Source organism: Podarcis raffonei, chromosome 17 (assembly GCF_027172205.1).
Source record: "Podarcis raffonei isolate rPodRaf1 chromosome 17, rPodRaf1.pri, whole genome shotgun sequence".
In the NCBI taxonomy this organism is placed as follows: domain Eukaryota; kingdom Metazoa; phylum Chordata; class Lepidosauria; order Squamata; family Lacertidae; genus Podarcis; species Podarcis raffonei.
Window position 1 is genome coordinate 34507948 of NC_070618.1, and position 26913 is coordinate 34534860.

A 26913-nucleotide genomic window follows, 5' to 3' on the forward strand; every position below is an offset into this window, starting at 1 on the left:
AAAGGCAACCAGAGATAGCATCTTCTTGGCAGTGATGCCTTTGGCATACTCTCCCTGAGGAAAACCAAGTTTGATGTTTAACTAGAGTGCCAGCTGAACACCTTTCTTCTTCCTTTCATTATAGCATCCCAAGGTTTACAGACCTTTTAGGTAAAGGTAAAGGGACCCTTGACCGTTAGGTCCAGTCGTGGACGACTCTGGGGTTGCGGCGCTCATCTTGCTTTATTGGCCGAGGGAGCCGGTGTACAGCTTCCAGGTCATGTGGCCAGCATGACTAAGCCGCTTCTGGTGAACCAGAGCAGCGCACAGAAACACCGTTTACCTTCCTGCTGGAGCGGTACCTATTTATCTACTTGCACTGGCGTGCTTTCGAACTGCTAAGTTGGCAGGAGCTGGGACTGAGCAACGGGAGCTCACCCCGTCATGGGGATTCGAACCGCCGACCTTCTGATCGGCAAGTCTTAGGCTCTGTGGTATAACTCACAGTGCCACCCACGTCCCTACAGACCTTTTAAGCCACTATAACTTTTTTTGACCTGATCTGCTTTACTTTCTCTTTTTTTTAACACTTGTTTTGGTTTGCTGGGTTTTCTTCTTTTTTGTTGTCAGACAGACATCTTTCCCAGCCCTCCCTGCACTAGAGATGCTGGACTAGAGGAAGTTTTGGCCTGATCCGGGAGGGCTGGAAACAGGGGAAGGTGGCTCTGTGGTGGAAGACATGCCTTGCAAGCAAAACGCCCCAGGTTCAAGCCCCAACACCTAAAAGGAGTGGGGAGACTCGTGTGTGAGATCCTGGAGAGCTGTTGCCAGTCATTGTGGGCAGTGCTATGCCCAATGGACAACCAGTCAGGCTAGCCATAAGGCAATGTCCAAGGACTCGCTGGAACTGTTCAATTTCTCCGAAGAGGTTGCCTTTTACATAGACTGTCCCCTTGTAACCGAGAAAAATATAGAATCACAGAATTGTAGAGTTGGAAGGGACCCTACATGCCTGCAGTGCAGGAATCTGCGGATCTGGTGCTCATTTTGAGAGTTTGTTTCTGATCATGTGTGGCCGTTTGGGCCAATGGCCAGTAACATTTCACCTCCTTAATAATAATGATAATAATAATAATTTATTATTTATACCCCACCCATCTGGCTGGGTTTCCCCAGCCACTCTGGGCGGCTTCCAACAAAATACTAAAATACAATAGTCTGTCAAACATTAAAAGCTTCCCTAAACAGGGCTGCCTTCAGATGTCGTCTAAAAGTCTGGTAGTTATTTTTCTCTTTGACATCTGGTGGGAGGGTGTTCCACAGGGCGGGCGCCACTACCGAGAAGGCCCTCTGCCTGGTTCCCTGTAACTTGGCTTCTCGCAGTGAGGAAACCGCCAGAAGGCCCTCGGAGCTGGACCTCAGTGTCCAGGCAGAACGATGGAGGTGGTACTTCAAAGGTACTTTAAAAATGTACACAGGCAGTGATTATATTGCACACTTCTTTTTGCCATGGCTGAAACATCTAGGAAAAGGATGTTGAAAGCTTAAGAAAAAAATCAGTTTGTGTTGGGGTGGTAGTACACGAAAGGCCATGTCTTATCCTTCTACAGACAAGTGCTCCTGTGGACCTTGAATAATAAGACCCGAAACACAACTGAAAACCTTCATGTGAACAGGCACACACGGCAAGGTGGCCTCTTTTGGGAATGTTCTACCTTTCAGGAATGTCTCGTTCTTTGTGTATATTTCAAGTTCTCTTGGGCAGCGAAATTGCTTGGACAAGAGGATGCTCATGTTCTGTTGTTTATTTCCATAGGTTTATTCCGATCAAAGGAGGAGTTGCTGCAATCAGGAAAGAGAATCTTCCCCATTCTCTGCTTGCAGAAATATCAACTAAAGGCAGATTCAGGGGAGCGCAACCAGAACAGGTGCATTGGGCGCAGAGCTTCTGGGGTACTGCAGCAGGCGCCACAACTATGATGTCCAACGGAAGGCGAGAGGTTGGCGGGAGGGTGGATACAGGGCACCACTGAAATTCGAGGCGCCAAGGTCTGCCACTGTATCAGCTATCAGTGCTGGATTAAGTGCCACGGTTGTTGTAGTTGTTGTTATTTAGTCGTTCAGTCGTGTCCGACTCTTCGTGACCCCATGGACCAGAGCACACCACGCACTCCTGTCTTCCACTGCCTCCCGCAGTTTGGTCAAACTCATGCTGGTAGCTTCGAAGACACTGTCCAACCGTCTCATCCTCTGTCGTCCCCTTCTCCTTGTGCCCTCCATCTTTCCCAGCATCAGGGTCTTTTCCAGGGAGTCTTCTCTTCTCATGAGGTGGCCAAAGTATTGGAGCCTCAGCTTCAGGACCTGTCCTTCCAGTGAGCACTCAGGGCTGATTTCCTTCAGAATGGAGAGGTTTGATCTTCTTGCAGTCCATGGGACTCTCAAGAGTCTCCTCCAGCACCATAATTCAAAAGCCACAGTGGCAGTGAGCAAAGGCAAAATACTCAAGAGGCCAAACTATAAGAGATGCGGGAGATCTGCGGAAAGATAGAATTATGTCCCTCCCACCCCCACTGTGCTACGAATAGTAATTTCAGAGGGTGGCCAATTTAGGTGGGGGGAAAGGGGAGCGGGGAAGGCTTCTTCTGCTTCTTCTTAAGAAAACAGAAAACTGGATTTCCCAGCTCTTGTATAGTGAGGCTGGAATCAGGGTTCAAAAAGTTGCTTAGAATTTAGAACAATGAGAAGCACCGTGCAAACCCAAACCACCAGTGGGCACTCAAAGCCAGAGAGAAATGAAAGCAGCCAGCCGAAGTGTCTCTGTTTTTCATGCCCACTGGGCAGGAGGGGTACAGGAGAGGTTATGCCACAGATCAATTCACACGATAACATAGTAGGCACATCATGCAAAGAAAAGAATAAATGAAACAGGCCTTGAGTCGTGGTCTGCAAACTTTCAGGCTATCCTTTTCCTGAGGCCATAACTCAGCAGTAGAATTTTGCACTCCAAAGGCTCCAGATTCAGGCAGGTTTCTAGTCCTTGTGATCTTAATGTGCAGCTTGGGATGTGCTCTGGGTGAAATCTAAAGCCAGAAGAGAAGTTTCAGCGCCTCGCATATCTCATTGCTCCTCCTCATGGCTAGGCAGAAACGGAGCAACATTATGCAAACTAAGCAAATGCATAAAATTGCCATGATTGATAGAGGCTGCAAAATCCGGCTTTCCATGGCATACCAGGATACCTTAACACATCTTATTTCTTTATTTTAGTACACACAAACCTGATTTTGGCTTTGATCATATCTACAGGCATTTCATGAGGGTGGCGGCGATGGCAGCAGCAGCAGTGGCAGAGTAGGGTGGCATTTCTCGTTTCTCCTCAAGTGGAAAACTGGACACCCACCCCCCCAACTGGCCTGGTGCATTAATGGCATCTCTGTTCTCCGGCAAAGGATATGCCCCTATTCTGCTCACTTGGTACCTCGTTCTAGAAACAGGGTTAACATACAGCTTGGCCCAGTTTCCTCCCCCTGAAAAAACTCCCTTTCTGTGGTCATTTCCAGATGACCTGCTTATTGAGTATTCATCCTGATTTGTTTGTGGGAAGGTTAGATGATGTCAGCCGTTTAGCGAGCCTTCATTCTGATTTGTTTTCTGGGGAGGTTTAGACGATGTCACGCGCCCGGCAAATGTACAGGGAATTCCCCCCACCACTTTCCCTTTCACCAAAGGCCCATTTTGGGTGGGTGGGGAGGAAGTAAGCTTGTTGCTAAATCAACTTTAATTGCACAACCTGAATTTTCTGCTACGGGTTGAATTCTACCCGAAAACATCAACAGCTTGGGAGTGCCCTATGAGACCTCAGCAGTGGTCTTCTTTCCTATCGACAAAACAAGGGTGAAAGCATTTAAAGTAATGCCATTTAAAGAGTTCCCTTTCGATAAGACCATGAAGTCCAAAGTCTAAAATTGCCGAAATGAAAAATTAGAAAAACATACATATTTACAAAAAAGGAAAATACAAAAGAAAAAGAAAATACATGTAACCAAGAAAAAAATTAGAGAATATTTTGTCTCTTTTCATATTTACAGTTTTTTATACCTCTATAAAATGCTATTCACAATAAAGAAGTGAGATAAAAGGTAAGATATCAGAAAAAGAACGAAGAAAAAAATAAAGTAGAAGAAAAAAATTAAAAGTGAACATTTTAAAAAGAAGATAAGTATTCACTATACACAGCCATTTCCAATCTATATTTATAGATTTTCTAATTTGTAGTTAATAAAATTAATTTTTTTTAAAAAAAAAATTGCCGAAATGCACCACTATGCTAGGGAACACATATTAAAACCGCATCACAACCTCTCTTGAGTTGCTAGCACAGCTGGCTCAGCCCTGACCTAAATACATCTTCAGCAATGGTCTGCCCAGCTTTTTTTGAAAACTGTCCACAGCCAGAAGCTCATTGGAAGGACAGATCGTGAAGCTGAGGCTCCAATACTTTGGCCACCTCATGAGAAGAGAAGACTCCCTGGAAAAGACCCTGATGTTGGGAAAGATGGAGGGCGACAGAGGACGAGATGGTTGGACAGTGTTCTCGAAGCTAACAACATGAGTTTGACCAAACTGCGGGAGGCAGTGGAAGACAAGAGTGCCTGGTGTGCTCTGGTCCATGGGGTCATGAAGAGTCAGACACGACTAAATGACTAAACAACAACAACATCTCTAGTTAAAAATGCTGAGTAGTCATGGGTGAAGATGTCAAAAACCTCTGCCCTGGATAGCCACTTCCAGCCAGAGTAGACAATACTGGGCTAGATTAACAAGTTGTCTGACCTGGTATTAAGAAACGTGCTGAACTCTTAACACAAGAGAGAGCCAGAGAGAACCCAGGAGTCCTGGCTCCTGGCCACCAGTTACCTGCCTCAAAACAACCACCCAGTTTACTCCCACATCTCAACTCAAAACACTCTTGTGGGGAACAGTAAGCTAAGCACTCCCTTTGGGCAAAAGCCTCCTTGCTTCCTTCCTTCCTTCCTTCCTCCACATCTTTATATTAAATATATGCAGAGCTGAAGCTGTGGGGGGCTAGCCTGGTTTTCTTGCCCTGGGTGAAGCCTCCAGGGGGGCGCCATTCAGGCTCAAAACCTCTGTGTGTGTGTGTGTGTGTGTGTGTGTGCGCAAATGCGCATGGGGAGAGGTGCGAAACTGGGTCTTTGGCCTGGGTGAAATAAAACCTGTTTGTATTCTTAACAGTTAGTTTGGCTGTGGTGGCAGCAGCAGGGTGGGTGGAGAGGAATTCCCCTGCCAGGAAAGTTCTGAGACAAAGGGAACTTGGACTGCCAGCAACTGGGCAATCACATGTGGGACGATTCCTGCCATGCTTGGCTCCAAGAGGCACTGCTGCTTCACTGTAGTGGGTCTCCGGAAGACAGAGTTTTTTGTTGAAATGTGGACACAAAGATGTAGGACCACATAGGGCCAGCCCAAGACATCTTGATGCCCAGGGTGGGAAAGGAAATTGGCACCTGATAATTAATTGGGAAAGATTGAGGGCACAAGGAGAAGGGGACGACTGAGGATGAGATGGTTTGTCAGTGTTCTCGAAGCTACCAGCATGAGTTTGACCAAACTGTGGGAGGCAGTGGAAGACAGGAGTGCCTGGCGTGCTCTGGTCCATGGGGTCACAAAGAGTCGGACACGACTAAACAACAACAACAACAACAATTAATGAAGGGTATAACCCACCAGAAAAGTCTCCTGCTGGAGTCCAGCTGGGGGAAAATAAGAGCCCCTGATCCTTTCAGTGGACGAGTGCAAGATCGCCAAAGGGATTTTGCTGCCTGCCTTCATCCTACCAATTCCAATGGGACCCACCAGGCACCAATGGGCAGGAAGCTAGTTTAGGAAGATGCAGGACAGGCCCTGTGGCACACACAGCTCTATCCTTCCAACTTGTTGGTGCTCCACACCAGCCCCATCCGGGTCTGTTTCCTGGGGCAGTCGCCCCCCTCTCTCTGCCTCATGCCCTGGACCTGCACGAGGATTTCCTGGTAGATGGTGGTCCACAGCTCAGACCTGTCTCCTACTCTGCTGCCTGTAACAGCACCAAAAACTGGCTGTTTGATGTGCCCACCTCTCTGCAGGTTCACCTTCGTATAGTGCAATTTAACCCCAAGAAGTTCAATCTTTTCTATTGGTTTCTAAGACCCTCAAAGATGGAGAAATCAGGTGCTTCCACACAGATGTTTACTGAAAGATCAGTGCTTTTCATGATGTCCTTGTCAACAAAATGCCAACCCATATCTTCCCCCACGTAATCCAGATTTATCCTTTCCGGAGGGAAATCTGTTTAAAAAAACATGCACCTGCTTTCCAACGACCCATTTGCAGTATTTCAGTGACCTGCTTATGCCAATCATCTTTAATGCATTCATGCATGCGGGGTAAATCTGATGGAAATAAGAAGACGGAGCCAAGCCCGAAAGATTCCAGTCACTGAACAAGTGCACTTATAGGTAGAAGAAGATTGAGCAAGAAGAGTTAAGTACTGGAAATCTACAGTCCTCTGAACTTGAATAGATGGCATTCAGGACCATGTCTACACACAGGATGTCCTATGTTCAGAGGTTATATGAGGCTGTTCAGGAAAAAAAAAACATTCAATGGCTCCAAGCTATGTAGCAACTATCCGAAGCCGTACCAGTTCATATGAGCAAGCTGGGTGTGTGTGTGTGATAGTAGTGTTTGCGGCACACTTCTCCCAACAGAAGGAAGCCCCTGCAACATGGCATGGAGTGATCTGCTGCACACACACTTCCTGTTTCGAGCTGAACTGCTAGCGCATGCATGGTACGGCCGTGTCCTCAATTTGCTTTTGCTTTTCTGTTTCACGGCGAACATTTTACAAAATTTGCATTGAGCTCATTTGGTTCGCCGAATGGTTACCGAAATCGAAACAAGGCCAGGGCAGGCATAGGCAAACTCGGCCCTCCAGATGTTTTGGGACTACGACTCCCATCATCTCTAGCTAACAGGACCAGTGGTCAGGGATGATGGAACTTGTAGTCTCAAAACATCTGGAGGGCCGAGTTTGCCTGTGCCTGAGCTAGGGCAATGCAAAGACATTTGATGGGGTTCGGTTAAGTGAAGGGAGGACACCACCAAGCAAGGAACGGACAAGTGCTTCATTGCTCAGAACTCCTCTAGGAGAAGCCATGTTGGCGCCTGCTTGAAGGCATTCTTAATTTGACAAGCCTACCCAGATGTTTAGGAAGCCTGCAGGAGTTTTAATTTGTTCCATGCTGTTCTATTCCAGTTTTAACTTTCTGTATGTTTAAAATTGTGGCTGTAATGTTTTTAGTGACAATGTTATTGTTTTTATCTTTTTTTGTAAACTGCTTTGAGGTTTTCTTCCTACAATCAGGTGGCATATAAATTTTGTGAAATAAATATATTGTTATTGTTATTGTTATTTATACTTTGGCCACCTCATGAGAAGAGAAGACTCCCTAGAAAAGACCCTGATGTTGAGAAAGATGGAGGGCACAAGGAGAAGGGGACGACAGAGGACAAGATGGTGGGACAGTGTTCTCGAAGCTACCAGCATGAGTCTGACCAAACTGCGGGAGGCAGTGGAAGACAGAAGTGCCTGGCATGCTCTGGTCCATGGGGTCACGAAGAGTCGGACACGAGTAAACGACTAAACAACAATTAAATTTGTACGCCACCCTTCATCCAGAAAAAAATATATATGTGGCAGCAAAAGCAACTTCTAGTAGTACCTGAAAGGCATTAATTTTTGTATTTTTAAAAAACGGCCTTCCCTAACTTGAGGATGTGCTGAACTCCCAACTTCCATCAGCTCCAACCAGCATAGCAGGGCTAGTCAGAGGGCCCAGCACTGACCAGCATTTTGCATACGCAGCCCCGTCTTCTAAGGGAGTGGAATGGCTGGGGGGGGGGAGGCTCAGGAGGAGCTGCCAGGAGGCTGACCTCCAGCATCTGGTGCTTAAGGCAGGAGGTGACCTCACTCTGCTTAATAGTAGGGCCGGCCCTCCCTGTGACATCACACAGAAGTGATGAGAACATGCACTCTTCCCTCATATCAAGTATTTGCTCCTCTCTCCTCAACAACCAGTTTCCTTTCTCCAGAGCAGGGGGAGGCAACCTAAGGCCCAATTGCCTCCTAAATCCGGCCCATGGACGGTCTGGGAATCAGCGTGTTTTTACATGAGTAGAATGTGTCCTTTTATTTAAAATGCATCTCTGGGTTATTTGTGGGGCATAGGAATTCATTCATATATTTTTTTCAAAATATAGTCCGGCCTACCACATGGTCCGAGGGACGGTAGTCCAGCCCACGGCTGAAAAAGGTTGCTGACCCCTGCTCCAGAGTGTCACCCCCCATTTGGTAAGGGCACCCCTCTGCAAGTTTGGGAATACACACACACAAAAACAACACATATATACATATGTACATACACTTTTTTTTAAGACAGAAGAAAGCAGGAACCAGGTGATTCCCATGCATTAAATTTATTAATGTTTAATTGCTTTTTAATGATTCCCCCCCTTTTTAGCTGTTTCTATTTTTATCTGCCTTGAGTGTTGGGGGAAATGCAGGGTATAAATAACAGTAATAGTAATAGCAATAGTAATAATACGTAGTAGTAGTGCCGGTATCTCGTGGCACTGCAATAATCACCTTGCTTAAAACAGCAGCAGCAGCAACAACACTCGGATGTGTGTGCCTATTCTCCAGCACTGGAGGGCATATGGTCATCTCTGCATGCCCCACAGTGCTATTGGCAATGCCAACTATCCCCCTCTGTGCCACCTAGTTGCTCCCCCCGCCAACATGGCACTAGTGTTGCCTCAGCAATTTTGTTCATTGTTGAGTTTTGTTCTTCTTTTTTTGTCCTCTGGAAGAACCCAGGCATATTTCACATCCTCATTACTGTTTACAGCACATTGGATTAAAAAACACAAAACGGGCTCTCACAAATGAAAGACGTTCCCATTTAACACCTAGTAGAGCAGGGAAGGAACACAAAGGTTGCACTATAAATACTGAACATGGCACTCTATAAAAACAGCCAATGCACGCAGGTCATTCCTTTTAAAATCATATTTGTGCAGTGTCAGATTCACAACGCTGACCAGGGAAATCACAGAAACTGAAAGATTTGGTTGAAATGGGTGTGTCTGACTTTCCTCTTCCCAGCTCTCTGCACTGATGCCTCTTAAAAATAATTACCTTTTAAACGATTTTAATTAAGAAACTCTGTGAAGTTCATTGCCTTTTATTTTTTTGAAAGACCACAGATGCAGACCTGAGGCTGAGACATAATGACTCCTACCTGCCACCACTCGGAGCCAAGAGCTGAGCTGAAATTCGAACCCAAATCATCCAAAAGAACACAAAACTCAAAGAGGAGATAAGAGCAGTCATGGCTAGAGTTTTGCCAGCTAAGACTTGCTAGAGCCCCCATTCAAATATCCATTTGGCCATCTAGCTGAGAGGGTGAGGCTGGCCTGGCCTACCTTGCAAAGTTGTTTTTTAGGATAAAAGGGGGAGAGAGAGGACATTGCCTTGGACTCCTGGGAGGAAAGACAGAATCTAAATGTGATGAGTAAATCAGGATCATAGCTGTCAAGCGTCCCTTATTTGGCGGGACAGTCCCTTATCCCAGCGCCATGTCCCGCTGCTGTCCCTTATTGCTGCTGTCCCTTAAATAAGCTACTGAAGGTAATGGGGCCCTTTCTATGTCCAGCTGTCCTTTGTCAACAACAAATTGTTGCTGTTTTTTTGTGTTGAATATATGCTATATGGTAATTTATGGACCTAATAGGTATCTAAAGCCATTTGCACGCAACAAAATATGTATTTTATCAAAGTAATTGCTGATCCCTTATTTTGCCTGCTGATCCCTTATTTTCAAGGCCGCTGTTCCCTTATTTTCATATCTGTAAGTTGACAGCTATGAGCAGGATTGGCTGTTCCCCTCACGGTTTGCGTGTTCCCAGCACGGAATGAATATTGCATGCGGCAACAACACACAAGTTGACCCAACGTGTCCCGCACATTTTCGAGCGCTAGGCAGGATCTGTAAGCCTTTCCTGCCCTGAAAAAAAGATGCATTAAGAGAACTTTGAAATTAGAACTAGCACAAGGCCTCCTGCTCCATAAGCAGAGATCTATATAAAGGTGCTTTTAAGACGGTTCAATTATTTAAGCCGATAGCCCCCAAGAGCAGCTCTCTGGAACACCATGTACTGGAAATGGAGCATGCCACAACCGTTATCGTTATAAAATGTCTTCCCCCCCACATCACATGCGCACAGCCAGAGCAAGGAGTAGTTCAGGGAAGTCTTTCCTTGGGAGGCGAGAGAGAGAACCCAGAGTGTTTGTTTACAACTGCACCAGTTGAGAATGAATTCTACGAGCAAAGCAGCAGCATTCTTCCACAGAACTCCACATCTATGGCAGAAAATAGATCAATGACAGGGATACTACCAGGGGCCAGTTTCTTCCTCTTTCGTTGCTGTTGAGGGCCACATTCCCTCAGGGGTGATCTGCCAAAGTCCCCATGCTGCCACTGGCCAGACAGAGCCAGAGGCAAAAATGTTCTGGATTAACTAATCCAGAATAAAGAGGGCCCTTCTTCAATTTTCATTCTGGTCACCCCCAATTAGAATTCCCATGTAGGTCTACTCAGAAACAAGCCCCACTGGGATGGATGGGGTTTCTTTCAAATAAGTACAGTCATACCTCAGGTTGCAGACGCTTCAGGTTGTGTTTTTTCGGGTTGGGGACCATGGAAACCCAGAAGTACTGGAACGGGTTACTTCCGGGTTCTGGTGGTCGCGCATGCTCAGAAGCGCTAAACTGCGCTTTGCACATGCGCAGACGTGCCGAATAGCAACCTGTGTGTGCGCAGACGCGCCGCTATGGGTTGTGGACGCTGCAGGTTGCGAACGTGCATCCCGCACGGATCACGTTTGCAACCCGAGCGTCCACCGTATGTGGAAGTTGCTGTTTTTGGGCAATGCACCAATACAGCTACTGTTCTTGAAAATGCATAAAAGTGACTTTAGTCTTCTTGGAAGCCTACCAATTTGTTCTTAGATGGTGAGCCATACAACTAGGAAAAAAGGAAATAAAATAAAACGTGGCCCCCTTCAAACTGTTCTGAAACTACATGGAAACAATTTTAAAAGCCAGGAGCACCAGGAGGAAACAAATAGGAAGGAAGGAATTCTGATGGGATGGAAAGATGAAGTAGCTTCAGGAAGCAACAGGAGAGGGAGCATAACATGTAGCTGAGTCCTGCATATGGCTGCTGGACCATGTTCTGCCGACCTGTGCTCTTGCACCTGCAGAATACCTCCGTCTGCCTTCCTTCCCTAACCATCCATCCTGCTGGGGCGACAGCCATTGTGCTAAGGTGATCCACAATCTCTTTACATGGATGCTGAAATTCTTCTACAGAAGGATTTTCCACTTCCATTGACCCATTTTCTGCTAAAAGTTTGCTTTCAGATTATGAATCTGTAGGTAGGGGCCTGTCTTTCAACACTTTAGGTACTGTGCTTAGCCGTAGGTACTATGTAAATACAGATTACATATTTATTAATAAAGCATAAAACATGAATGTCTTTGGGATAAAAAAGTCTTCAAAGTACAGCCTGGGTGATTAAACCAGAATAACTGACAACTCTGCTAATGCACATTACATGTGACACACACACACGGAGCCTCATAGGATTGTAGAGTTGGAAAAGACCCCCAGGGTCATCTATTTCAACCCCCCACAATGCAGGAATCTCAACTAGATCATACATGACAGGCAGCCATCCAACCCCTGCTTTAAACCCTCCAAGGAAAGGGAGTCCACTACCTCCTATGTATACAAAGATGTGCATTCTCCCACAGGGACAGGCTGGCTGTGTCTGGCAGCTTGTATTGGTGTGTTTGCATGTGCGTGCATGGAGACAGTGGAGGCGGGCAACGTCCTAAATCGGGGTCCCCAAACTAAGGCCCGCGGGCCGGATAAGGCCCGGGAGACTCGTTTATCCGGCCCGCGGCAACCCCTCTTACCGATGCTGCGCTGCGTGGCTGCCCACTTCCAGGTCGGAGGAGCACCGGAAATAGCTTGGGCGCATGCGCAAGCGTTATTTGTGCGTGCGCAAGCGTTATTTCCGGTGCACACCTGGGTTGGAGGAGGCCCACGCACATGCGCAAAAGCTATTTGCGATGCTCCTCTGACCTGGAAGTGCGCTGGAAATAGCATGTACGCACATGTATGGGCACATGCTCCCCCGCCCTCCGGCACACCGCACGATTGGCGCTGGAGACACTGGCCCGAGTTGCGGTACGTTTGCTGACCCCTGTCCTAAATTACCTGCCTCTCTAACATGGAGGAGAGGTCCATCCACAGTAACTCCGCAGGCCTCTAACCAGGAGCCCATTTTCCCTTTTCATAGCAAATTTTGGTGGGTGAAACCTCCTAGAGCTATAAATAAAACTCTGCAGAGCAGTAATGATAGCTCTGCATCGCCCGAGATCCACATCAGCTCCCCATACTAAGTCACATTCACAACAGTGCAAACCCCTCCCCGCCCCTGCCAGTCTAAAAATAAATCTGACCACTCTGCCTGGAAGCCAGGGGCTTGGTGGAAGATGGAGCTGCAAAGAGGCACTTACAGCAGCCAGAGGACATCTCTCCGCTCCTTCAGACGCAGCTCCAAAAGGCCCAGCCCCAGCTGAGAGTACGAAAAGTTTCTGGGTAGCCGAAATACACATTACTTGGAAGCAGGTGCCAACAATTCCCCACTCATGGTCTTTTTTGCAAAACAGTAACAGAAGGTTCTGATCCAGTTTTGGAATGGCTACATAGAGGGAAGTGGGGATTAACCCACCCCCTGCCCCAATTTTTGTTATACCTGCCCAGCGTGATTATATGCTGTGTTGGATTTGTAATTATTTTGGAAGCTGCTCTGATCGCTATGATGGAATAATGGCTAAATCATCACCTCTACCTCAACCACCATCCATTTCACATAGGGGAGCTAGGGACAGATCCCTGCAGCATCCCTAAGGATAGGGACATTGTGGGAGGGGGGCTGGGAATGGGGCTTTGTGCAATTCAACACATTCCCACTCATTGCGAGCAGCATGTAGAACAGAAGCTTCAGAAGAACAGAAGCTCCGCAGAATCTCTCCACCACCTTTTCCAAGCGCAGCACAGCACAGCAGGACACACAGGTGATTCTTCCTGGCTGGAATGTGGTAAGGTAAAGGTAAAGGGACCCCTGACTGTTAGGTCCAGTTGCGGACGACTCTGGGGTTGCAGCGCTCATCTCACTTTACTGGCCGAGGGAGCCGGCGTTTGTCCACAGACAGTTTTTCTGGGTCATGTAGCCAGCATGACTTAGCCGCTTCTGGCGAAACCAGAGCAGCGAACGAAAATGCCGTTTACCTTCCCGTCGGAGTGGTACCTATTTATCTACTTGCACTTTGACGTGCTTTTGAACTGCTAGGCTGGCAGGAGCAGGGACCGAGCAACGGGAGCTCACCCCATCATGGGGATTTGAGCCACCAACCTTCCGATCGGCAAGCCCAAGAGGCTCAGTGGTACCAGAGTACAATAATGCCTCTTGCTTGCCTAGATGGAGGATGGAATGTACTCCAGTGTTCAAAGGCAGAGGTCACCTCCATTGCTCCCGTCTAGCCCAGCCCACCACACAGCCTCGAAGAGATTGGACAGGAAAGGAAGGCAGCCCTTGGGGTGAAAAGGCGAGCCCAAAGCTCTGTCTCCTTCACGACAATTGTCACTGCATCATTACCAGTTATTACGGAAAGCAAAACAGCAGAGAAATAACTTGAGGACTAAACTGGAGGGTGAAGTGGGAATAAGGATGGGTTTGCTGGATCTTATCAGAGGGTCCATCGAGACCAGTTGCGGGGAACCTTTGGTCCTTCAGATGCTGCTGGAGATCCCATCCACCCTGGCCATTAACCATACTTTCTGGGACGGATGGAAGTTGTAGTTCAGCAATACCTGGAGGGCCAAGGTCTCCCCCTGTCCTGGCCTAGATGTTTTTTCTAATATTAGTCAGCCAAATGCTCCTTGGAAAGCTCACAAGCAGTGGAAGAAGCAAAGATCACCAGTGTCGAAGCAATGATTCTTCAACATCAACTTTGTTGTTTGGATGCCTGATTATCGTCTGCCAAAGAAACTTCTCTATTCCGAACTTAAAAATGGAAAGTGGAATGCTGGTGGTCAACAAAAGAGGTTTAAAGACTCTCTCAAGGCAAATCTAAAGAAATGTAGTATAAACACCAGCAACTGGGAAACACAGGCCTGCGAGCGCTCCAATTGGAGAACGGCCTTTACCAAAGGTGTCACGGGCTTGGAAGATGCTCAAACACAGGACGAAAGGGAGAAATGTGCTAAGAGGAAGGCAGGCTTAGGGAACCCTCACTGTGATCAACTCCTGCCTGGAAACGTATGTCCCCACTGTGGAAGGACGTGTGAATCCAGAATTGGCCTCCACAGTCACTTACGGACTCCCTTTTAAAACCGTGTTCATGGAAGACAATCTCACTCGGCTACAAGTGATTGCGAAAGAAGAAGGAGGAAAGCTCACAAGCAGTGTACAGAAGCAATGCACCTTCTCATGTGGTTTGTCCTCAACCAACCAATCAAAATCCAATTTTTAAAAGTTGGGTGATGCAATTGTGAGTCCCATGCATCCCCTCTGTCTTGATCTTTAGTCCTTTCAAAGTCTCCCATTCCCAAGGTGTCTTGGGGGTGAGTCCTAATGGCCAAAAAGGCATGAAGCTGGTTTACATCAGTAATGTAGACAGGACCATAGTCGGCAAAAGAAGTGGTTGGGAGAAAGGATGAGTCACAAAGCAGGTGCTGGTAACTTTTTAGAACGATAATAATTTGGGTGAAAGGTGTTGCAAAAGCAACTTCACAGGCATCAAAGAAACGCAGCTCTTGTTCCTCCAAGATTGTTGAAGCAGACCCTTCCTCTGTCTGCAATCAGCTTTCACCTTCCCGTTGGGAATCCCCGCCTCTCCCTGCAAACATGAGCTCACTGGCATTTGGATGGGCTTGGCTCTGCCTCCCATTCACTTGGACAGAGCAGGAATCCTCTGAATGAGGGCTGGTCTCTCTCCAAAAATAACCGAACCCTTTGAGAGCCAAAACACTTGTGCCTCTCCCAAGGAGATCAGCAAGTTTCTTTTGAGCAGGTCAAAACTGAGAAGATGGAAAGAAACTGTGACTCAGCACAGGCCAGAGCAGCAATGCTAGTGGCATTAGAGAGACAGGATTCTGCTCCAGTGGGAGCTCACAGCTTTTTCAGGACTGATCTCAAATCCTGGAGTCTACACAATTCCAGACAAGACTGTTAGATGCCTCTTAAGGTGCATGTAAGGTGTGAAGAAAAATACAAAAAGCATGAGCAGGGAGGACTGATACTCGACAGTGCCTGAGATAATCAACACTGTCTACAAGACCAGAGTGGACACGGAGAAGAAGAATAGAATCTTAGCGTCGGAAGGGACCCAAGGGTCATCTAGTCCAACCCGCTGCAATGTAGGAATCCCAGCTAACACTGAGTAACATTTTCTTCCCCTAGATAGATAGATAATTTATTACGGTCGGAGGCCAGCTTATAAAACACACTTGGGGGTACAATCCCAGAAGGAAAACAAACATTTAAAACAATGTACAACAATAAATTTAAAATTTATAAATGTGATAAGCGTATAGACACTTAAAACTTTAAGATAAGCTACTGCAGAGAGATGACCCAGTCACTTATGGAACCGAGTTTGGGGATTTTCTTAACGAACTAGTTTGGGTTGGGGGATGGTCTGCGCCTACAGATCTGTACACAGAATCTGGCCACCATCCGGGTCATCTTATGATCTTTGCCTAACAGGAAAAGGTCAAATTTTTGCTTTTCCGGGAGGTCAGCAAGCCTCACCAGCAGGGGATCAATGGTCTCACTACGTGCCTCTTCATAAAAGAGACATCTAAAGAACAAGTGCTCTGGGCTTCCTATATCCTTCAATGAACAGGCGCAAAGTCTCTGAGCATATGGGACTTTTTAAAAGGATCCTTCCAGGTCTGGCGAGGGCAGAGCTGAACTTCTGGCGACTGTAAAAACCCTTCTTGCATTTTTGGATACGAGAAAGAAGAGATATGCTGCCGTTGCAGCTATATATCTCTCGATTTCTCCAATTTTATAGTCGGGGCACCTTGAGCAGTCTCTTGGTGTCTATGATTCTTTGCCTGACCGTAGCTTTTGCCTGGCCCAACCATTTTCTTCCCCTACTGCATTCACGAGGAAAATCCATTTTCTGAAGGTGCTATCAGGATGCCACTGCTGAGATGTATGGCCCTACTAACCAGTTGGGATATATAAAGCTGTAACTTGTATGCTTGGCTTCATGCTGATCTGATTTTCGCTTGGAGTGATGGCGAATTCACCTCAAAGGGACTCACCTGCCGCCACAACAGTGTGTTGCCCCCCCCCTTTCACTCATATTCTGAACGTTCTTGTTTCTGGGAAACAGCTGCAGGTGCGTATCTTTGTAACATCTCCGACACATCTCTGAGATTCATAGATGGCAAGTGTATTTCTGGGACCTTTGCCAGTTATCAGATCGCCCAACTACTGACACATTAAAAAGATGAGTAACAACTGCCCCCCTTTTTTTTGCATCTTGGGAATTTGCAGGGAGATGCAGCATGGGAGGAAGATCTCAGGTGAAAGCAGTGGGAGTCATGTGAAGTTGTCGGGTCTTTCTTCCCACTCTGAAGAGGCTATGGAGTTTTTCCTGAACAGGAAGTACAGTATCTTCTGGCAGGGAACTGGCCCCACTTTTGGAAGAAAATGTTGCATAACTTGTCGTTCCTGCATCCAAGGCAGATTCCCAGTCCCTTGTTTAGCCTCCAATCCCATGCCCACCAACTTAAGCTCCAGTAAACTCAACTGCACTAACTTCTGAGTGGACATTATAGGATTGCACTGTTAAGAACAAGTAAGTTAAGAAAGCCTACGGAGCCACAGACTGCTCTTATTCAGAGGCTGCTGTGTTTAAAAACAAACAAAATCCTGAGAGCTTGCAGCCATGGCCAAATTAACAAATTTTATAAGAAGACTGTAAAAAATGGAATACTGGACACCATTTATTGAATCCTGTAGATGCAACTCATGAATGCTAAACCCACTTTCATGCTTTGATATGAATTAAGATAAATAATAATACAAATATAAATTTTCAAATAAGTGTCTCCCCAAAGCTACAAAAATATTCAGTTAGGTTGATTTAGGTGTACCTCAAGTCTCTATCATGTCTATAGACACCCCCTGTTATAGTTACCCCCACCTCTAACATCATCATAGCTTAATGATGGGTGCTTAATAGTTCTTTTTTAAAAAATCAACCCACAACACCTTGCTGGCTGCTACTGTCCAAAGCACAAATGTTTTATGTACAAGTCCCACAACAATTGTTTTCATTTACTTAGTGAGTTTTACTGTGTTAGGCCAGGGCACAGGGGCAATGCCATTCTACAACGCTGCCAGCCTTTAAACGAGCCAAAAACTGCCTTCTCATCTACCATCTTGAAAACATCACCATGCAAGTTCCCTTTCAAACTATTACATGGACTTTGATAAGTCCATTTCCAGGTTGCAGAAGTGGCAGGCACCTCAATAATCCGATATCTTTTACGCTGCTAGTATGAAAACTTGCTATTGAAAGTTTTCTCTTTACTTCTCTGTGACAATAGGATCTAGGCAGGCTCTAGGATGGATCCGTACAGTGTGAACAGACACCAGCTGCGGTTCTCTTTGCCTCGTTGTGTTAGCGAGGCCTCTGTACAAGGTCCTGGGTGACAAAGAGCAGATGAATATTCAGCAGCGTGTGGCTCTGCTGCCCGTATCACAGCAAGGTCAACTTGTACCAGTTAGCAATATATTCACTGCTATGGACGAAAAGAGTGTAATCTATAGCAAGGTAGACTAAGCTCTCCCTTCTTACTTAAATGGGAACAAAAGCAGTTAGCTGGTCACTTTCTGAAACCATTTTACCAGCTCCCAATGTCTTCCTCCTAACTGCAAAAGGAGAATATGCAAGGCATCTTGCAGAACAGTATTGCTGCTTAGTAAGAAACTTTGGATAAATTACCTACAGACCTTTTTTTTTTTTTTTGCAGTTTCCTTGCATATGCACTGTTAAGTCTTCGTCTCTTAGTGCCCCCTCCCTCTTTAATGTCACAAAATGAATACTCCATCTCTCATCTGAGGCTAATGCCCCTTATGAAGCAGACGATTAGAGTCTCTCTGAGCACGTACAGATTGCACTGAGCAACTTTGGTCTGATTCAAAACAAAAAAAATATTTTTCCTTCCAGTAGCACCTTAAAGACCAACTAAGTTAGTTCTCGGTATGAGCTTTCGTGTGCATGCACAGTTCTTCAGATACCTTTCGTGTGCATGCACACGAAAGCTCATACCAAGAACTAACTTAGTTGGTCTTTAAGGTGATACTGGAAGGAAATTTTTTTTTTGTTTTGACTATGGCAGACCAACACGGCTACCTTTCTGTAATTGGTCTGATTCCACAGCCTTAAAAGCAGGGCAACTTGCATGAGCCAAGGACAGGGTTCCCACAAAACCCTGAGCCGTGCACCCATCTTTAGAAATTAAATGCTGCTCTGCCTCCCTTTAAAGGATGAAGTTCAGATACATAACGGGACTTTTAATGCTCATAGCTTACCAAAGTACTTTTGCACCACAGCTATATCTCCTGCAACTACTGATATTTCTCTGGCCATACCTGTTCGTTCCACAGTGGCAGATGACAATTAGTTTTGATTATGCCAACTTCAATCATCAAGCAACACAGCACAGCGGCAAATGGCACATTCCTGCCCAGTGCCTCACATCCATTTCAAGTTCTGCCAGGGTGGCAAGAGGCCATGCAGTGCCAAGGCAATTTGGCTGCCCTCAAAAACTGCACCACACAATCCAAGAGGCAAAGTTCACCCAAGGCTGCTCTGCTAGCATCTCCCTGAGTGCCAAGGCACAAGCCTCCAGGCGGAGAGTGTTTTCCTGGAGGATCATGTCACAAAGGCAGCTTCCATGACATTCTGAGCAGCACAGCTGGAGAGAGATGCTTATGGAGTCTAGCCATTCCTGAAGACAAGATACTTCAACCAGAGCCTGGCCAGCAGCTCAGGTGTATGGAGGGTTGCCTAGAGGCTGCCACACCTCTATATCACCTGTGCTGTCAACTCAAGGAGCCAGGCCCCGCCCTGCAAGGGCCAGACTGGGGGCCAGAGGCACTCTAGTTGCTGACTCCTGACCGAGAGAGCAGAAGAATGGAGCAGAAATACACTTTCATACACTTCTCACACACCTCATGTAAGATTCCCAAAAGACAAAAGGAACAAAAGCAGCAAGAGTTATAGGTGCACCAGGTACATCTGCTTGTCTCCCTCCATCCCAGCAGACTCCGCAAAAGTTTTATATGCCCACTGTGACTTTTTGGGTGAAGTCTGACAGCAGCTCAGAACTGGTCCCCTGGCAGGACCTGCTATTGACCAGCATAATCCCGAGATCAGGGCAAACTGCTAGAAGCCCACGCAGAAGTCCTCATTTCTAGCAAAGAGACACCCTTGCTTCACCAGGCCCAAGGGTCTGCTCTCTCCCCCCCCCCCAAATGTCCACACTTCTCTAGGGGTTTCTTTTTGCTAATGCACTTCATCGCTGTTAAGATGCCTCTAAGCCTGAGATGAAGGGGAATTTCACCCATCGCAATGTCTCACTTCCCTAAATGGCAAAAAACCCCACAACCAAAACCATTTCTCATCTGGGAAAATCTTAGTCTTCCCCCACCCGCTTAGGAAAAGGAGACGGGGGGGGGCAAATGCGGCGGGGAGTTATTGGAAATGCGATTAGGACTTCAAAAGCACATGAACTTCTGATGGCGAGCGCAGACTGAGCCTCGCCTCCCCCCCCCTCGCCTCCCCCCCCATGTCGCCTGCGGGGGAGGCCACGCGGTGTCGCTTCGCCCTGCCTCCCTCCCTCCCTCCGCCGCCGTCTGGGGCTGCCCGTGACCAGCAGATTTAAGGCCCGGCGCGCCGTCACGCCGCTCCAGCTTTCCCACTTGATCCTGACCGCAGACAGGAGGGGAAGGGGCCGCCGACCTTCCCTCCCAGGAGCGTCTGGAAGGGAGGAGGGGGGAGGGGGTTAGCACTCCCGCCGCCGCCGCCGCCCGAGGTGCTCCGCGATCCTTCCCGGGGTGGGGTGGGGTGGCCTTGGGGGAGCCTCCGCCGCCACCGCCGCCTTACTCACGGCTCCTCCTTGGATCTCTCTCGCCGGGGCGGGGCGGCAAAGACGGCGCTGGCTGGCTGGGGGGGGGGCCCGCTCCGGCTTTGCCTTCCCTTTGTGTGCCGTTTCCTTCCCGGCCGCGAGTGGCACTTGGCGGAGAAGGGGCGCCGTGGGGGCCGAGCGGGGTCCTCCTTTCTTCGCGCTTTCCGGAGCGGAGATGCGCGGGGGGCGGGGGTGGTTAGAGACCCTTTCCCTCCCTCCCTCCCTCCTGGCTGGCGTCTGCGAAGAGGCTCGGCGGGGAAAGTTGGATAGAGGCGCGGCGGGCGGGGCGGCCCCGCTGCTCCCTCCGCGGAAAGAAAACAAAACAAAACAACAAACAAACAATCAATCACATAGCCTTTCTTTCGCGAGGGGGAGGAGGCAGGGCGGCCGCCGGTCCCTGCCACGCTCTCCTGGCCTCGCAGGTCGCTCGGCGGATGCTCTTTTCCCACGGGCGCGACGGGGCGGGCGCGCCGTCGGACAGCGCGCACCATCCCGCGCTCCCCGGTTGCGGCCCCGCCGGACGCCGCGGGAAGGGAGCCCGTGACCTTGTTTCGCTTGGGGCCAAAGCGGCAGAGAGCCCAAGCTGCTCCCGGATCGCGCCCGCGCTTGGCAAGGGATCGCGCCTGCTCCACCTCGCCTCCCCACCTCAGCCCATCCGGCGCCGGCTCGGCTCGCTCCCGGTCCCCGTTCAAATCCACGTCGCGACCCGACCCGTCTCTATAGGAGCGAGAGCTCGACGTTATACATATACATCCCATATGTGGGCAGTTTTCAGGGAAGAGGTGGGGTGGGTCAGATGAGCGCCGAGGGTGCTCCCCGATTGGCTGATCGGGAAGCCCCGGACTCCTCTTATTGGCCGCGAGCCCCGAAGATTGATTTTTCCCCTTTCCCCCCCTTTTCTTTTCAAAAAAGAGAACGGTCTTGGGTATCGGAGGGAGGATTTTGCAGACAAGCTCGCCAAGGAGCAGACATTAACCCCCAGCGCGCCGGACAGACACGCGAGGGCGGCAGCAGGCGCGGCCGGATAGCCAGCATTCCCCAAGGTGCATGAGAAATGGATCCACCCCACGCCTCTTCCGAAGGCTGCCTGGGCTGCCGCCTCCCCGGGTTTCCGGCCTTGCTCTTGTACCGCTGCTAACACAGATGCGGAGAAATGAACCGGGAGAGGCTTTGTGGGGGGAGCATCTCCGTGCCAGATTTTCTGCTCTCCAAGGTGCTGGTAAAGCTGCAGGATCAGGGCCCCCGAGGAAGAAGGAAGTTGACTGCTTGGCTGGGACCACTCCCATGTAGAGGGGAACAGGGGGTTCTTTTGTCACAGCGAATGGGGGCAAGGGCAGCTTGGCCTCTGGAGGGGGGAAAATAAAAGAGGCCCCAGCCGGGATCGCTTCTTTGATCGCACTATTCAGAGGAGCCTGACTCTAACGTGGGCAGACAAGCCCACACCTCTCGAGTTGTTTTCATTTATTTACAGTGGTACCTCGGGTTACATACGCTTCAGGTTACAGCTTCCACTAACCCAGAAACAGTACCTCGGGTTAAGAACTTTGCTTCAGGATGAGAACAGAAATCATGCAGCAGGAGGCCCCATTAGCTAAAGTGGTGCTTCAGGTTAAGAACAGTTTTAGGTTAAGAACGTACCTCCAGAATGAATTAAGTTCTTAACCCGAGGTACCACTGTAATGTCACAAACACTATGGACAATATGGACAGATTCAAAATATAATTACGAAATAATATGCAGTTGAAAATGACACAGCTGGTTTTCAGAGGTCCAGCAAATTGTTAGTCATTTGATTTTACTGGAGTGGTACCTCAGGTTACAGACGCTTCAGGTTACAGACTCCGCTAACCCAGAAATAGTACCTCGGGTTAAAAACTTTGCTTCAGGATGAGAACAGAAATCATGCTCTGGCAACGTGGCGACAGCGGGAGGCTCCATTAGCTAAAGTGGTGCTTCAGGTTAAGAACAGTTTCAGGTTAAGAACGGACCTCCGGAGCAAATTAAGTACTTAACCGGAGGTACCACTGTATTGGCGAAAAATGCAACACACACCACAGCAGGTTATCTACTATGCAGGGGCCCATTCAAGTGACGGTGAGCTACACAACCCCTCAATTTATATCAGTGGCCCCTGGGCAAGAGAAGGCCCCCAGCTGTTAGACCTGCCTGTCTCCCACTAGACTGTCCTTAAGGGTGTCGACTTCTGAAAAGCTTGCTGCTTTTACACCACCCGTGGCTGCAACTGAATGTGAGTCCCCGGGAGGGAAGGCTGGACCATCTACAGTGGTACCTCAGGTTAAGAACTTAATTCGTTCCCGAGGTCCGCTCTTAACCTGAAACTGTTCTTAACCTGAAGCACCACTTTAGCTAATGGGGCCTCCCGCTGCCACCGCACAATTTCTGTTCTCATCCTGAAGTAAAGTTCTTAACCCGAGGTACTATTTCTGGGTTAGCAGAGTCTGTGACCTGAAGTGTCTGTAACCCAAGGCACCACTGTATTTTGCATTATTCGCTTTTGAGCCAATACAGTGGTACCTCAGGTTAAGAACTTAATTTGTTCTGGAGGTCCGTTCTTAACCTGAAACTGTTCTTAACCTGAGGTACCACTTTAGCTATGGGGCCTCCCGCTGCCACCGCACAATTTCTGTTCTCATCCTGAAGCAAAGTTCTTAACCTGAGGTACTATTTCTGGGTTAGCGGAATCTGTAATCTGAAGCGTCTGTAACTTGAAGCGTCTGTAACCTGAAGTGTCTGTAACCCGAAGTACCACTGTATGGTGTAGTGGTTGGACTGAAGAGGACCAAGTTAGAAACCTCAGAACTGTAGTTAATCTTCTTGCAGAGCTGGCATTCCCAGCAGCCCCTAAAAAAAACCCTAGTCCTGAGAATGCCTTGAGGTGGTGGGATGTGCTTCAAATGCACAAATTTCACCTTTCTCACCTGAGAAACCTTCAGAGGGCCATATGACAGTGGGTGAGGAGGGCCTGAGTGTGACAAATGCAAATTTCACCTTTGTACAGTAGACTAGTGTGGTCTAGTGGTTAGCGTGTCGGACTGGGACCTGGGGGACCAGGGTTCAAATCCCCACCCAGCCATGAAGCTTGCTGGGTGACCTCAGGCCAGTCAGTGCCTCTCAGCCTGACCTGCCTCACAGGGTTGTTGTGGGGGTTAAATGAGGAGAGGGAGGACCACAGACACAACCTCGAGTTCCTTGAAGTAAAAGGCGGGATGTAAACACAGAGACTAAATAAATGAATATAGCACAGCTCTCTGTCCTCCATTCAGCCAAGCAAGAGGCGTTTGAGTCACCCAATGAGGGTTCAGAAGAGGGCCTGTGAGGGATGTGGGAAGAGGCCCCCCAGGTCCAGATGGAGCATTTTGGAGGGCTGCTATTGGCTGCTAAGCCCGAGGTCCCTCACTTCTGCCTTAGAGCAAAGGGAGGATATTTAATTTGGTACATAAACACTTTAATGACTCTGAAGAGGCCGACAGGATTCCGTCTCCTCTTCCTTTGTCTTGAGGCTTGCAGAAAGTGGGATATATGGTGGCCTCGTGACAAAACCCATGGCTTTTACTGGCATCTGGAGAGCAGATTGTGTTACAGTACTTCTGTAACACTCAGTCCACACACCCCACACCCCAGCCTGCAATTTCTAAGAGACTTTGTGAAAGGGGTTGTCGTGAGCAAGGATATACATGATTATAGGATTCCAGAGCAATGTACGACGGGGGTATGGCATGAAAATACGTGTTGATTTGTGTGTTTATGCATGGCTTTTCCCCCCTTTACAGGCCACCCAATACCATTGTTCTCTGGGTAGCTCACAAATGCAAAATTGTAAAATACAGTATTAAAATACAATACCACGAAGCAACATTTGCAATATATATATTTTTTTAATGAGCAGAGATAGAAGAGTAGGTTTCTAGTTCTGAACTTTTAAATTCACAGATTTTAAACGGCCTAGAAAGCTAAAAAGAAGTCCTTCCGTAACACTGAAATTACTATAAGGAAGGCACCAAGCAACTTTTTACCACATCTGGGGAGCCATCACTAACAAGGCTCTCACCCCCATAGACAGCCACCTTACCACTTGGAAAAAGAGACATATTCTTTTCTGTAGGATTGCAAATTTCCATACTATCCTCTGCTCTTGCACTGGCAACAGCAGTTTGATCTGAATGCATTAAGTTGATTAGGTATCTCCTCATCGTCTGAAAAGCTTCACCTTTCAGTTTCTGCATATCAAGCTGCTAGTAGAGGCAAAGGAAGAGTATTTTTCCTGGTCAGTTGGCAACTCTAATGACCTGCTCCCTTCTCCTCTCTTCCCTACAAATCCCCCTTCCCTTTCACAGTTTGCTTTAACCATAGTGCTTGTAGTGCTATGACTGGTATGAATGATTCCTAATCCTCGTGAGAATGAATTGCCCTCCTAGACAGAACTTGGATCTGGGGGTGAAGTGGATTTGCAAGGGCATTAATGATGGTTAGCGCCCGCACATGGTGCAGCATTACAGCATGGTTAAAACAGAACATAGAAGAGAGGAAGGAATGAGCATGGGAGAGATTAGGACGGAAAGAGGAGAGAAGTGTGGAAGCCTGTGGTCTCCTAACTCTGGTCATCTGGAAAATGACAGCTACGCCAGTCACAAAAGCATAGGTGCCCATGTCCTATCATTCTAGGTGCTGTGCTAGTTAACAAGGGGAGATCTATGGTTTTCAGTGTGAAGTAGTACCACCCAGTGCCAGTGTGGTGTAGTGGTTAAGAGCGGTAGACTCGTAATCTGGTGAACCGGGTTCGATTCCCCACTCCTCCACATGCAGCTGCTGGGTGACCTTGGGCTGGTCACACTTCTTTGAAGTCTCTCAGCCCCACTCACCTCACAAGGTGTTTGTTGTGGGGGAGAAAGGGAAAGGAGAATGTTAGCCGCTTTGAGACTCCTTAGGGTAGTGATAAAGCGGGATATCAAATCCAAACTCTTCTTCTTCTTCTTTGTGTGTCAAGAAAGGTTGAAAGGTTGGGAGAGGAGCTTTGCTCCTCGTGTCAACAGGTCAGCAACAAACTCCTGAAACTGAGAACCAGGAAGCCACCTATATCCCTGTAGTGCCTAAACTGGTTTCCAGTTTGCTTCCATGGGCACAATTCAAAGAGCTGACAATTATCTTTAAAGCCCTAAATGGTACCTGAGGGACTGCCTGCTCCTATACCAGCTTGCTCACTCCCACAGATAAAGGGAAGAACGGACCATTTCCAGGGACCGTCCTGGATTTACAGAAGCCATCCCAGTTTCGGATTTGATCCTGGAATGCCCCGCTTTTCCTTAGGACTTCCTTATTTTCATCAGAGAAATTTGGGAGGGTATGGGGAAGAGGCCCTTCTCTGTAGCCAAGGGCCAAGGCATGGCCGACCTGCCCATGAAACCTGGTGAGGTGCTTGCAGCCCGCCACTGCCGGATCTTCTCCTGCCTCCTTTTACACCCTGGGTTGCCTCCAGGTGGTGGCTGAGGCAGAGGTGGAAGAGGCAGGGAAGCATGTTCAGTTTTGGCAGCTCAGCATCTTGGGCCAGGCCTGCTCAGTGGTGAAGATGGACAGGGCCTTCTCAGTGACTGCACCAGTTGTGAAACACCCCCCTTCCACTCGTAAATGAATATATTTTTATTCGGCAGGCTACCAAAACCAGATATAGTCAATGGCTTTATCCATTGTGCCTCTCTGCCGTATTGTGCATTGTTTTATTATGTTACTGCATTTTTAACTGTTGAAAGTTGCCATGAGTAATTTTAGAAAGGCCAGGTAGAGATTCCTATATCTATGTACAAATAAAATAAAACGTCACAGACCATCAGAGAAGATGCTCTAAAAATCTTTTCACGGACTCATCTGTTAATTGATTTTACATTACATGTCTCCTGCTTTGTGGAAGGCCAGGCGAGAGCCATTACTGCTCAGGCCTCCTCTAGAGTAGCTGCTCTCTCCGGAAGTTCTGGGTTGTCTCTTAAGTCCTACTCCGAGTAGACACATCAAAATGAATGGGACTAAATTAGTAAGGTTCATTAATTTCAGTTGGCCTACTTTGAGGAGGACTTAGTTGGCTACAACCCTCTGTACTGCTGAGGGACATGTCATTGGCCACCTCTTTTGGAAGGTAGTCAAAGGCCTTTGTTCTCAGGCGAGCTGCTGGGTCGGAGGAGAAAGGATGGAAGCTGGCTTTTACTTAAAGGGGCTTTGTGTGCCTGTTCTTGCATTAAACAGACATAGTGGGGGGCATCTAATGTTAGGCATACTTAGAACAGACCAACCCAAATCAATGGACTTAAAGTTACTTAAAATATCAATGGGTTTACTCTGACTATCACACAATAATTTTAAATGGATAACCCCACCAATGCTTTCATAAACAAAGAAGCATGAATTAGTTGCTAAGTGCTAAAAATAATCAGTAATTTTTAAATTAATTTGTTCTCGAACAGAATCCATTGGTTCTCGAACAGAATCCATTCTGGTTCTCGAACAGAATCCTTGGTTCTC